The sequence below is a fragment of the Pleurodeles waltl genome, chromosome 5 (genome assembly GCF_031143425.1).
Source record: "Pleurodeles waltl isolate 20211129_DDA chromosome 5, aPleWal1.hap1.20221129, whole genome shotgun sequence".
NCBI classification, from domain to species: Eukaryota; Metazoa; Chordata; class Amphibia; order Caudata; family Salamandridae; genus Pleurodeles; species Pleurodeles waltl.
Genome location: NC_090444.1, coordinates 639,304,874 through 639,318,612, shown reverse-complemented (window position 1 = coordinate 639,318,612; position 13,739 = coordinate 639,304,874). Strand labels below are relative to the sequence as shown.

The following is a 13,739-nucleotide window of genomic DNA, read 5'->3' as shown; positions in this document are numbered from 1 at the left end:
ATGCAGTCCTTAAAGGATCACCAATATTTCTCATACTATGAGGCTGAAGAAGAATGGCTCCCTGATAGACGACGCCTTCCTGCAAAAGTAGACAAAGTGCTGTCACAGTTTATTTCTAAGGCTCTTGCACCCCAGCAGGACCAGACAGACAAGTTAACATCCCAGATTCTAGGGGTTTCTAGGGAACTAGAGATTTCGGTGCATTTCCTAGTGGGCTTTCTTCCTCTGGGACAAAAAAGATCCATGTGACGGGAGGCATCGGGAAGGCTTTGATAGATTGGGTGAAGTCTTCCGTAAGAGTGCGCACGTGTTAAAAATGCACCTTAGTGGAAGGAGGACATTTGTCGGGAAAATCAAGACGTAGCCACACCAAATCCTGACCAAGATACTGGGTTCCCTGACAAAGGGGAGGGTGAATCTGACAAAGAGGTTTCCACAGATTAGGAACGAGGTTCCTGCAGAGGGTGCTTCCCTGGAACTACCGTCTCGGATTTTGTAGATGGGTAGTCCGGTCATACCAATATGTTTGACCCAGGTGGTATTTATCATACTTGGTCCTCCGAATGGACCCCAAACCATAAGGTGGCGGACTGTGTGTAGGAAAGCACCATCATTCCTGGCATGTTACCCCCATTTTTACTTGTATGTCAGTATGTTTTTGCCTGTCTCACTGGGATCCTGCTGGTCAGGACCCCAGTGGTCATTGTTTATGGCCTAATGCGTGTGTCTCTATAGTGCTTGACTGTGTCACTGAGGCTCTGCTAATCAGAACCTCAGTGCTTATGCTCTCTCTGCTTTTAAATTTGTCACTGTAGGCTAGTGACTTCATTTACCAATTTCAATTGGCACACTAGGCCCCCCTTATAAGTCCCTGGTATATGGTACCTAGGTACCCAGGGCATTGGGGTTCCAGGAGATCCTTGTGGGCTGCAGCATTTCTTTTGCCACCCATAAGGAGCTCAGACAAACCCTTTTACAGGACTGCCACTGCAGCCTGCGTGAAATAACGCACACGTTATTTCACAGCCATTTTCACTGCACTTTAGTAACTTGTCTAACCTTCACTTGCTGAAGGTTAGATGCAAAGTTACTAAGTGTGAGGGCACCCTTGCTCGAGCAAAGGTGCCCCCACATAGTTCAAGGCCATTTCCCTGGACTTTGTGAGTGCGGGTACACCATTACACGCATGCACTACATATTGGTCAATACCTATATGTAGCTTCACAATGGTAACTCCGAATATGGCCATGTAAGGTGTCTAAGATCATGGAATTGTCCCCCCATTCCAAATTTAGTGTTGGCGAACAAACTCCATGCATCCTGGGGGCTGCACCATGGACCCCCCGTACTGCCAAACCAGCTCTCTGAGGACTGCACTGCAGCTACAGCTGCTGCCACCTCACAGACAGGGTTCTGCCCTCCTGGGGTCTGAGCAGCTCAGTCCCAGGAAGGCAGAACAAAGCATTACCTCTGAGAGCAGGGTGTTATACCCTCTCCCTTTGGAAATAGGTGTTGCAGGCTGGGGAGGGGTAGCCTCCCCCAGCCTCTGGAAATGCGTTGAAGGGCACAGAGGGTGCCCTCCTTGCATAAGCCAGCCTACACTGGTTCAGGGACCCCTTCTCCCCTGCTCTGGTGCAAAACTGGACAAAGGAAAGGGGAGTGACCACTCCACTGTCTGTCACCACCCTAGAGGTGGTGCCCTGAGCACCTCCAGTGTATCCCAGCCTTCAGGCATCTTGCTTTGCAAGGTGTGGGGGCACTCTGGAGGGCTCTGAGTGGCCAGTGCCAGCAGGTGACATCAGAGACCCCACCTGATAGGTCCTTACCTGGTGAGGTAGCCAATCCCCCTCTCAGGGCTATTTAGGGTCTCTCCTGTGTGTACTCTTAAGATTCTACTTACAAGTTTCCAGCAGGAATCCTCTGCAACTACTATTTCATCCTCTGACCTCAGATCAACCGCAGCCTGCTCCAGGAACCGCTGTAACAGCAACAAAGTATCCACAAGGGATACTTTTTGTCTGCAACTTCAGCTCCAACCAGCAACAGTTTCCACGGTCTGCGCGCTCTGGGGACTCCCTGTCTTCATCCTGCACCAGAAGGACCGAAGAAATCTCCCGTTGGGTGACGGAGTCACTCCCCTGCTCACGCAGGCACCTACCAAGGCGAGGACCAGTACTCCTGGACGCCTCTCACAGCGACAAGCATGCTCCTAGAAACACAGAGGGTGGACCCCATCGACTCCGACTGTCCTGAGGTCCTGCTGACACAATTTTGACGAGGTAGGACCTTGCCTTCCCTGAGAGCGACAGTACCCCTGTGTACCGTGTCTTCTTCCCCTCCTGAGGCGTCTGTGCACTATTTGCAAAATTCCTTCATGCACAGCCTGGCCGAGGTCCCCAGCACTCAATCCTTCAACGCTCAACTCGCTGAGTTAACCTCCGGCGGCATGGGACCCTTCTTTGTAGTGCTGCACCAACTGCGTTTTGCATCTCCTTTGTCCCTGTGTCCTGGGACTCCCGTGGGAGCTGTCTGGCATCCTGAGGGCTCTCTAAAGTGCTGTGAGCCCCCTCTTCCTCCTCTCCCAGAGTTGAGGCCCCCAGGTCCCTCCTGGGTCTAACCAGCACCATTTTGATGCAAAATGCACATTTGTCGTAACCAAGGCCTGTTGGCGACTTCCAACACGAAATCACATCTGAATCCATCTTCACATCATGGGACATCTTTTGCATCATGCAGGAACCCGCTGGCATCTTCCTAGGGTGCATTCCTGTAGTCTTCGTTTCGACTTCTGGACTTGGGCCCCTTCTTTTGCAGGTCTTCAGGTCCAGGAATCCAGCAGTTGTTGTTTGCAGACTTGGTTGGTTATTGCAATAATTCCAATCACAAGGTGTAGTGTGTCCTATGGAAACTTGCAGTACTTTACTCCTGCTTTTCTGGGCTCTGGGGTGGGGTAATTTACTTACCTTTATTGTATTCTCACTCTCCGAGTGATTCTGCACACACTACACTTGTCTAGGGGGGAATTTGTGATTCCCATTACACTCTCTTAGTATATGGTTTGAGTTGCCCCAGACCTATTTTCTCCAATTGCATTCTATAGCATTTCCTATTGTTTGCACTATCATATGTCGAATTACTTGCCTTATTTTGGTGTCTAGTGTATATATTGTGTATAATACTTACCTCCAAAAGGAGTATTGCCTCTAAGGTATTTTTGGTACTGTGTCACCCAAATAAACTACCTTTATTTTTGGTAACAGTATTGTCCTTACTTGTGTATAAGTACTGTGTAACTATAAGTGGTATTGCAGGAGCTTTGCATGTCTCTTAGTTCAGCCTAAGCTGCTCTGCTATAGCTGCCTCTATCAGCCTAAGCTGCTAGAATACTACTACTTCACTAATAATGGTTAACTGGACCTGGTATAAGGTGTAAGTACCCAAGGTACCCACTACAAACCAGGCCAGCCTCCTACACAATGTAGCCAGAAAGCTCTGTAAACACCCAGAAAACAATGTGTGGGCTACCTTGAGGGCCCCAGACCTTCTTTAGAGGAAAAGTGGTGTTAACACCAGAGATAGATACGAAGATGTACATATGTTCCCCAACCTCCACAGTGCACCCTACTACAACTGGAACAAGGTCTCCCAGCAACAATGGGCTGACTGCCACCCAGCCCTACCACACCCCCCCCAACATGCACCATGCAGTACAGAACTTCATTGACTGGATCACCAATGATGGCGAACAAGTCGCTCTGACCAAACCAGCTAGGGCTCTCAGACCAGCCAGGCAAGTCACTTGGTACACCCCGGAACTCAGCTGGACCAAACACAGATGCAAACAACTCAAGAGAGGATGGCACACCAGCAAGGAGGAACTCAACAGAGCTGCCTTCACATCAGCCCTAAACATCTACCACCGATATATCAGAACAGCAAGGAAGGAGGCCCTGACCTTTCAGATCAACACTAGCACCAACCGATCCAAGGAACTCTTCACCACTGTCAGAGTTTCCCTGCCCAGCAGCAACCAAAAATGCAATTCCAGCATCACAGAAGCTCTGTGACACCCTCGCCGACCCCTTACACATCAAAATAGCAACCATCTACAAGAACTTCAACCCCCAACCCTCCAACACCCCCAACCTCCATCTTACCACCACTACGGACCACCATCTCAATGCCTTGAAACAACTAAACGATTCAGACACAACTGCCCTTATGAGCTCCATCCAATCTTCAACCTCCCAAGGGATGAGATCAACCACCATCAATGCTTCACTGGCCATGGTCACCTTTGCTGATGCCTGGAAACACGCTGAGGTCAGACCCTTCCTCAAGTAACTCTCAGCAGACCCCAACAAACTACAAAACTACTGACCCATCTCATCACTCTCTTTCCCCGCCAAAGTCCTGAAAAAGGCCATTAATCTGCAACTCATTGAACACCTGGAAAGAAACATCATACTAGACTTTGACCCAATCAGGTTTCAGAAGCAACCACAGTACCAAGACAGCCCTGATGGCTGCCTCAGATGACACCCAAGTCATACTCGACAAAGAAGAATCTGTGCCCTCCTCCTCCTCAACCTATCTGCCGCCTTCAATACTGTTTTCCATTACACAATCATCTACCGCCTGCACCAAATGGGACTCACTGATTACAAGCTCAGATGGATGGCATCTTTGCTCACAGAGCACAATCAGTAAGACCAGCTTCCTCCCTTCACATCCCAAGCCAACAATAACATCTGCGGTGTTCCCCAAGGCTCGTCCCTCAGCCCCACACTCTTCAACATCTACGTGACTGCACTCGCAGACATAGTCAGATCGCACAACATAACCATCATCTCCTCTTCATCTTTGACAAAAACACAGCCCTCTGGAATGACTCCTGGGGAAGCGTTCTGCTGGTGCCGGTGACGTCTTGGAGGAGGGCAGGAGCCCTTTAAATTGAATATCGCGCTCCCGCCTCGCGGGAAGCGCTCTGCTGGTGCCGGGGACATCTTGGAGGAGGGCAGGAGCCCTTTAAATTGAATATCGCGCTCCCGCCTCGCGGGAAGCGCTCTGCTGGTGCCGGTGACGTCTTGGAGGAGGGCAGGAGCCCTTTAAATTGAATATCGCACTCCCGCCTCGCGGGACGCGTGCGGGCGGCGTCCGGGCAAAGCCCGGGCCAAGGGCGGGCCCTTCCTTCACCCGTCATCGCCAGGAAAAGACTGTGCTGGGCCCCCTCCCTTTCGTTTTTCTTTTTCTATTGGTGGCCCTGGCTTTATGGAGAAATGCTAATTTAAGGAAAGCAGAGTGAAGTCTTCGCCAACTGTGACTTGGGTATTTTAATTTTATTTTATTTTTTAACTTAGCCCGCCATCTGTACTCTGCTGACTTATATATGCGAATATGCGCAAGGTGACAGCAAGGCCTACTGTGCTACAATTTTAGGGGGGTTCTGTGTGGTAGAAGGCTGTGGCTGGACAATTTCTTCTTGAGACAGAGGATAGGACCGGAGCATGACTCGGCTTTACTCCTCCCTAGTCTGGGGCATTGAGACTAACGCACCTCTCTTGGATAAAGGACTAGCCTGCCTCAATGGGAAAATGTAAAGGAGATAATGGGGGAAGGGAATGCATCCAGGAGACACCTCAGTCATGGGCGCTATTGAGACGGAGATAAGGAGAGTAGAAGCCACTCTAGAGTCATCTCTTGAGAAGGCAGGAAAGGGTGGGAGAGAGGGAAGGACTTTGCCTGCTATACCTTCATTAACCAAGACTAAGACAGGAAACCCTTGTGTAATAACAGAAATTGATCAAATAACTCCCCCAACTCCAGAGAGTCCACCTAAAAAAAAAAGTAGGCAAGTAATTCCCCCCCATATTGCAGTAACCCCCATAGATTTAGTTGGATCTCCTGCAGACAGGCACAACTTTGGAAAGCCCCTATTAGGAACTAAGAAGAACAAGAAGAAATGTTTATCTAATCCTCAAAAAAAAAAACTACAGGGAAACAACTAAAAGATTGCAAAAATCTGGATCCAATCATAACTTGTTTCTCTCAGATTGTAGATCAACTTAGAGATATTAAAAAGCTGTGTTCGTCAGTTCTGGAGAGAGTGGCCACCCTTGAGCAGAAGGTTGAACTTATAATAAATATAAACCCTATACCATCGAGGGCAGAAACTCAGAACAATCACAATCACTCTGTCCCACTTTGCTTACCAGCTCCGCCTGTTCACCAGCACCAGCACCAAAATTGTAGGTTGACTCCTGCCCAGAATTCAATCCAAAAACCACTGAGTTTAGAGGCATTCCAGGATTCTATAAACCTACAGTCACAGCGGGGTATAACCAAAAGGGAAGGCTTAATGGGTCATGAGATAACAAGAACTCAAATAGCCTGCCCGAGGATTCCGTTGGCATGTGCCCCCTATATCTTAATCTTGGAAAATGTCCCTATATTAGAAAACACTCATCCCGAGTCCCATGTGTCACTGCTAAATAAAGTGACTCACTGGGTAGGAAAGCACTCTGGAGGGCTGGTAGATTTCCATGAGGACATTTTAACTGTAAGAAGGGTTCCTTGGGTTGGCCCATCTCCTAAAGCATCACCTGGGGATTGTATCATAATAAACTTAAGGAGCCACTGGACTGTCAATGCTTTGTACCACCATCTTTCGATTATGAGACCACCTGCAGGGCCTATAAGAGTACAAAGTCTGACTAAGTTTATTCTTCCGACATTAAATCCATGTTACCTGGATCCAACTTGTTCTGGGAATCAGAATTTCAGCAACCCTGGTCCCTCTAACTCCCCTGACACTGTCTTGATATTATCTAACAGGCATAAGCCTTTGACCTCAATAGAGCAGTTAGACTGACCATTAGTAATCGAGCCTTCTCTGAAAGGCCCCCTGGAGACAAATATATTGCCACAGTCCCTCTTGCAATCCAAGGGAGCCCCCGATATACATGATACACAGGGTATGACACTTTAGGGATTATCTCCTGGAACGTTGCAGGTTTAAAATAAAAAATTGGAAACCCTGACTGGATAAAATTAGTGACGGAAAATCTTTTTATCTGCTGCCAGGAGACCTGGCTCACAGAATCCCCGCATATCAATGGCTATACCACATATAGGGGGTCATTACAACATTGGCGGTATAAGGCGCTTACTGCCGTGCAGAAGACCGCCAATACACCGCCGCGGCGGCGGTAGACCGCCACAGCTATTATGACACACATCACGGAATCCGCCGAAATTCAGACACCCACATAATACCGCCACACCAAAGGTCAGCGATAAACATGCAGAAACAAATCCTCCACCTCCACGCCAACAGAAACACGGCCATGCTATTACGACACACGAATCCACGCGGCGGTCTTTCAACCGCGGTATTCCATTGGCGGTACACACCGCTGCGCTCAAAATACACACACATCTACAAAACACTACCACATTGGACAATTCCAAATACACACACCTGATACACATACACACACCACTCCCACACATCCAATACAATATAAAACACACACCCACATCACCCACATCACCCACATCACCCACAAACCCCTACAACCAGTAATTCAGAGAGAAGGCGAGAGAGAGAGCACAGAATAGACAACCCCATCACACAGAGGCACACAACACCATCACCCACACTACATCCATGCACAAAACACCACATACCACTACACTCACCACACTCATCACCACATACACCACCCCACACATCACACACACCACCCCATGTCACGCCAAAGACACCCCCGCTTCTCCGAGGAGGAGCTCAGGGTCATGGTGAAGGAAATCCTCCAGGTAGAGCCACAGCTATTTGGCTCACAGGTGCAGCACACCTCCATAGCCAGGAAGATGGAGCTATGGCAAAGAATAGTGGACAGGGTCAACGCAGTGGGACAGCAGCCAAGAAATAGGGAGGACATCAGGAAGAGGTGGAATGACCTACGGGGGAAGGTGCGTTCAACGGTATCCAGGCACCACATCGCAGTACAGCGCACTGGCGGCGGACCCCCACTTCCTCCCCCTCAACTAACAACATGGGAGGAGCAAGTCTTGACCATCTTGCATCCTGAGGGCCTCGAAGGAGTCGTTGGAGGAACGGACACTGGTACGTCAAGTCTTAACTATCACATCCCCCACCCTACCTGCATGCTATCACACCCCCCCACCCTCACACCCTTCTCTATCACCCAAACTCCTCACTAATGTACCCATAACACAAACCACCCATCCGAACACCAAGCCCTGCATGACACAAGTAAGCATGGTCACCCCTCACTAAAGCATGCCCACTGCACATACCCAGAACACCCCCCAACCATCACCACACAAGCCCCCACACAGGAATGCCTGCACTGGGGTTCACGCACACCCAACCATTGCACACCATGAAACACACACATGCAATAATCATGCACTTATACCCCCGCAGGAACCCGAAGGAACATCACCACACCAGAGGGTCCAGACAACACCACTCCACCCCCAGAAGAGGCCCACAGTGACGACAGCAGCTCTGCCCTACTGGATCTTGATGACCAGCCCAGACCATCGTGGGCCTCAGGACAGTCGGTTCCCCTTGCCCAGCCACAGCCCAACACCGAGCTTACACCCTCTGGTAACACCAGCACAGCACCCACCCAGCGGGCCAAAACCTCCCTACCCAGGACAGGTCAATCAGCGGTGTGTCCACCACTACAGGGCACCCAGGCTAACCCACCACCCCAACAACAACAGAGACCTGGGGGCAGTGGTAGTGGTCACATGGTCCAGGGGACGGAGGCACACGAACACCGGGGAACTGGGAGGGCTGCTGTGCGACAGAGGGAGGACAGGCCAAGGGAACCAACTCTCCACGAGGCCCTCTCCTCCATCATGGGAGCATACCACCACTCCCAGGAGACAATGGCGACGGTCTTGGACAAGTTGCAGGAGACCCTGCGTCTGAAGGAGGAGCAGTATTTGGGGTTCAGGGAGGAGCTCAGGACCATCGGCTCTGCCCTGGGCACCATCGTAGGGGTGCTGACGGACATTCAAAAGACCTTGAGGGACACCGTGGCACTCCAAGGGGCCCCTGACACTAGCCAGGACGATGAACTGCCCACCACCTCCGCCGGCGCTAGTGGACAGGACGCCCCGCCACAGGACCACCACACCAGCACCCCACCCCCTGCAGACGGACAACCACCACACAAGCGGTCCCTGAGATCCAGGAACAGGACAGAGCAAGATGGCAAGACCCCCGCCAGGAAATAAGACCACCCTGATTGTCCCCCCTCTGTCCCACTTTGTTACCCTGTCCAAATCGGAACTGCCCCAGCTCCACTTCCAATGGGCAGATGTACAATGTACATGTGAGACTAATAGACTGGACTCTGCCATGGACATTCCTCCACCATCACCCATCACCATTTTACAACCCCCCTTCATTTTTTAGCACTTACATAAACACCCTTGAAACACTAAAAAAACTGGAGTCAGTCTATGATTTGTAATTTTGTATTATCAATGACAGTGTCATAATGGGTTACCCATTGGAAGGCTAATATATCAATGTCACACATCACAAGCCCATCAAGGATGCAAGCAGTTGACACGTAGGTTACCACATTTGTGAAACTGAAATGGAAGGGGCCAACTCAGTTAAAAAATAGTGAGTGAAATGTCGGTACAGGATAGAGGTAGACGTGTGAAAGTTAATGTACTGTTAAAGCGGAAAATGTACTCACCTGAGTTTCACTGGAAATATTGCTGTATGACTGACTCCCTGTTGTCGTTTTCTTCTTCCTAAGCTTCATCCTCATCACTGTCCACAGGCTCCACAGGCTCCACAGCTGCAACAACACCGTCATCTGGATCATCCTCCTGCAGAAAAGGCACCTGGCGTCGCAATGCCAAATTATGGAGCATGGAGCAGGCGATGATGATGTCGCACACCTTCTTCAGTGAGTAGAATAGGGACACACCTGTCATATCTAGGCACCTGAACCTGGCCTTAAGGAGGCCGAAGGTGCGTTCGATAACCCTCCTAGTCCGCCCATGGGCATCATTGTAGCGTTCCTCTGCCCTGGTCCTGGGATTCCTCACTGGGATCAATAGCCAGGAAAGGTTGGGGTAACCAGAGTCCCCCAATAGCCATTCACAGTGCCTCTGGAGTTGACCCATCATATCAGGGATGCTGCTATTCCGCAGGATGTAGGCGTCATGCACAGAGCCAGGGAACATAGCATTTACCTGAGAGATGTAATGGTCTTCCAAATAGACCATCTGAACATTCATCGAATGATAACTCTTCCTGTTCCTGTACACCTGTTCACTCCTGCGGGGGGGACCAGAGCTGCATGGGTCCCATCAATGGCACCTATGACGTTGGGGATATGTCCAAGGGCATAGAAGTCACCTTTCACTGTAGGCAAATCCTCCACCTCAGGGAAAATGATGTATCTCCTTAAGTGTTTTAGCAGGGCAGACAACACTGTGGACAAGACGTTGGAAATATAGGCTGGGACATCCCTGATGCCATGGCCACTATTGTCTGAAAAGACCCACTTGCAAGGAAATGGAGCACTGACAGCACCTGCACGTCAGGCGGGATTCCAGTCGGATGGCGGATTGGTGACATCAGGTCTGGCTCCAACTGGGTACACAGTTCCTGGATTGTGGCACAGTCAAACCTGTAGGTCACGATTAAATGTCTCTCTTCCATTGTCAACAGGTCCACCAGCGGTCGGTACACCGGAGTATTCCGCCATCTTCTCATATGTCCCAGCTGACGGTGCCTCGGAAGGACAACAGCGAAGAAACAGTCACTATTCCTCCAGGTATGTACCCACAGTCACACACAAGACTACACCAGACAATAAACCCTTCCTGTATGTGTGTTGAGTGTAGGCCTCGGTATGTGTGACGCAGTTGAAAATGAATCCATGTGGGCCCCTGAAATGGCGGCTGCCTGACCTCTAAACTGGGACAATGGGATTGTGGGGTAACAGCGCTGGCGTTGCACACCGTCGCGGTAGGCGGCCGTAGACCGCGGCGCAATGCTGCATTGGTTAACATTGGACCCTATGGGTCCCAGGAGCCAATGAACAGGTGCGCCGGCGGTGATGATGCGCACCACAGCGGACGTCACCGCCATTTTCTATCTGTTCAATCACTGGATACCTGACCTTCGACAGGAGAGGACCTACACTGCTAGTGCTGCTGTGACCTCGGTCTGGAAGCGACGATGGCTGCTGCGTCTGGGGAAAGGGCCCCTGCCTTCACTGCTCAGGAGTTGGAGAAACTTGTGGATGAGGTCCTCCCCAGTACATGCTACTCTACGGTCCTCCAGACCAACAGGTTAGTACACAGGGAGCACGTTGTATGGGCTAGGCCTGGGTGGACAGGGCTGGGTGGAAGAGGGAAGGGGGCAGAGTTCATACTACAGTAAAGCATGGGAATAAATGGGCCGCATGGTCAGAGTAGGGAGGGGGACACTCACATTGATGGTGCAGTTGGTAATGACTGTTCCTCTTCCCTTGTGCATGTCATGTAGGTCAGCACCCACCAGAAGAGGGACATTTGGCGTGCCATCGCCAAGGACGTCCGGGCCCTGGGGGCCCACCAGAGACGGGGCACCCACTGCCGGAAGAGATGGGAGGACATTCGCCGCTGCAGCAAGAAGACGGCGGAGGCTCAGCTGGGGATGGCCTCCCAACGTGGGAGGGGTGCCCGTCGCACCATGACCCCCCTGATGTTCCGGATCCTGGCGGTGGCCTACCCGGTGTTGGATGGGCGCTTAAGGACATCACAGCAGACACAAGGGGGTGAGTACAACCTCATTCTATGGACTTTGCGTGCAGTGGAGGGGTCTGGGTGGGGGAGGTGGGCTGTGGGTGTCCCTAGGCCAAGGCGAGTTAGGTAGGCAGTAATGTAATGTAGGCCATGTGGCACTCTACCCCACCTCAGAAGAGTGGCAAGTTGAGGTATAGTTGCCCCTGTGGCATCTACGTGCGCAGATTTCCACCACTGCCATGTAGGCCATATCCCAGAAATTGCATGTGCAGAGGCCAGGAGCACGGCGTAATGCATGGGGCTGCTGCGTCTGTCTTGTCCCCCAACGGTAGCGGTATGCCATGCACTAAAACTCTCTTACTTCTGTCTCCCCCCCCCTTTTCCTGCTCTCCCTGTCCTTTTGTACATCAGCATCATCAGGCGGAGGTACAGTGGCACCGGAGCACGAGGGAGCTGCATCCCACATGGCCATGGAGGGCCACACCACAGACTCTGAATGCACCAGTGGGATGGAGGGCGAGGGGAACTTCACGTCGGCCACCGGATCAGCAACCAGCGTCCCGGACTCATCCGACGATGGGAGCTCCCTTGTGGTGGCGGCAGCATCTGTGTGCCCCACTTCTACAGGCACTCCGCCACCTCCCCTACCAGCACCGCCCTCCCAGCAGCCCCTCAGCGTTCGCCCCGTGCCCGCTCACCCAGGAGGGTGGGCATCACCTTCGCCCCAGGCACCTCAGCCCCTGCCCCTGTCACCCCTGCTGCCCTCAGTGAGGAGGCCATTGACCTCCTCAGGTCACTCACTGTTGGGCAGTCTACCATTGTGAATGCCATCCAGGGTGTAGAAAGGGTGTTGCAACACGGTAATGCATTCCTGGAGGGCATTCATTCTGGTCAGGCTGCCCTTCAGCGAACCCTGCAATCTCTGGCCTCAGCACTGATGGCAGGCATTGTCCCTGTGTCTAGCCTCCCCCCTCCAACTTCCTCCACCCAGACCCAATCCCCTGTACCCCAGCCTATCCCAAGCACACCTACAGACCAGCATGCACACAAGTCAACACACACAAGTAGCTCAAGCAAACATAGGCACCACACACACCACAGGCACTCACACAAGCATCACACCCATACAGATACAGCAACATCCACTGTCTCCACTGTGTCCCCCTCCTCCTCTTCTCCCTCCTCCCTCCCAGTCTCGTCTACACACACACCTGCACGCACCACATCTACAGGCACTAGGACTCGCACCAGGACACCCAGCACCACAAGCCGCTCACCTGCACTCACCACCTACACTGCCATTTACATGTCCCCTGTGTCCTCTCCCAGTGTGTCTGTGACGCCCTCTCCCGAAGTACACAAACGCCGGCAATCACTCACCCAACATCCATCCACCTCACGACAGCCTCCAGTACCTGCACCTGCACCCAAAACACCTAAAGTGACACCTCCTACAACCACCTCCTCCTCCTCCACTCCCAGACCCCCTCCTTCTACCCATCCCAGTGCCCGTCAGAAACTGTCCCTATGTCAAATTGACCTTTTTGCCCCCCCCCCCTCCAATTCATCAGTCCTGTCGTAGCACCTCAGCCAAAAAGCCTCCAGTACCAGTGGTGCGTGTTCCTGGTTTTTGGAGTGCACCGTCCACTAGGGCAGGCAGTAGGACCCGGAGCCAAGGCACTGGCAGCCCACCCCCTGTAAAGGCTCTGAAATTGGAGAGTGGACGACGGGACCGTGTCAAGACTCCTGGTGGGACAACAAGTGAAATGGGATCGAAGGTGATTGGTGAGTCAGCTGTAACTCCAAAAAAGGTGGGGAAGGTCCAGAGGAAGTCTGCCCAGCCTGTTGTGAGTGTCACGGAGGAGAAGTGCGCCATCTTTTCCGGCGGTCCAGACACAACCGCCAGCACCGTCGTCACTGGTCCAGAGACCACCGCCGGAGTC

At 51.8% G+C, this 13,739-nt stretch overlaps 1 pseudogene; it reads left to right on the top strand.

Annotated features, from left to right (window-relative positions):
- Positions 1 to 5,397: 5,397 nt before the first annotated feature.
- The window catches only part of LOC138297050 (protein YIF1B-like), a 75,032-nt pseudogene continuing 66,690 nt past the window's right edge, over positions 5,398 to 13,739 (top strand).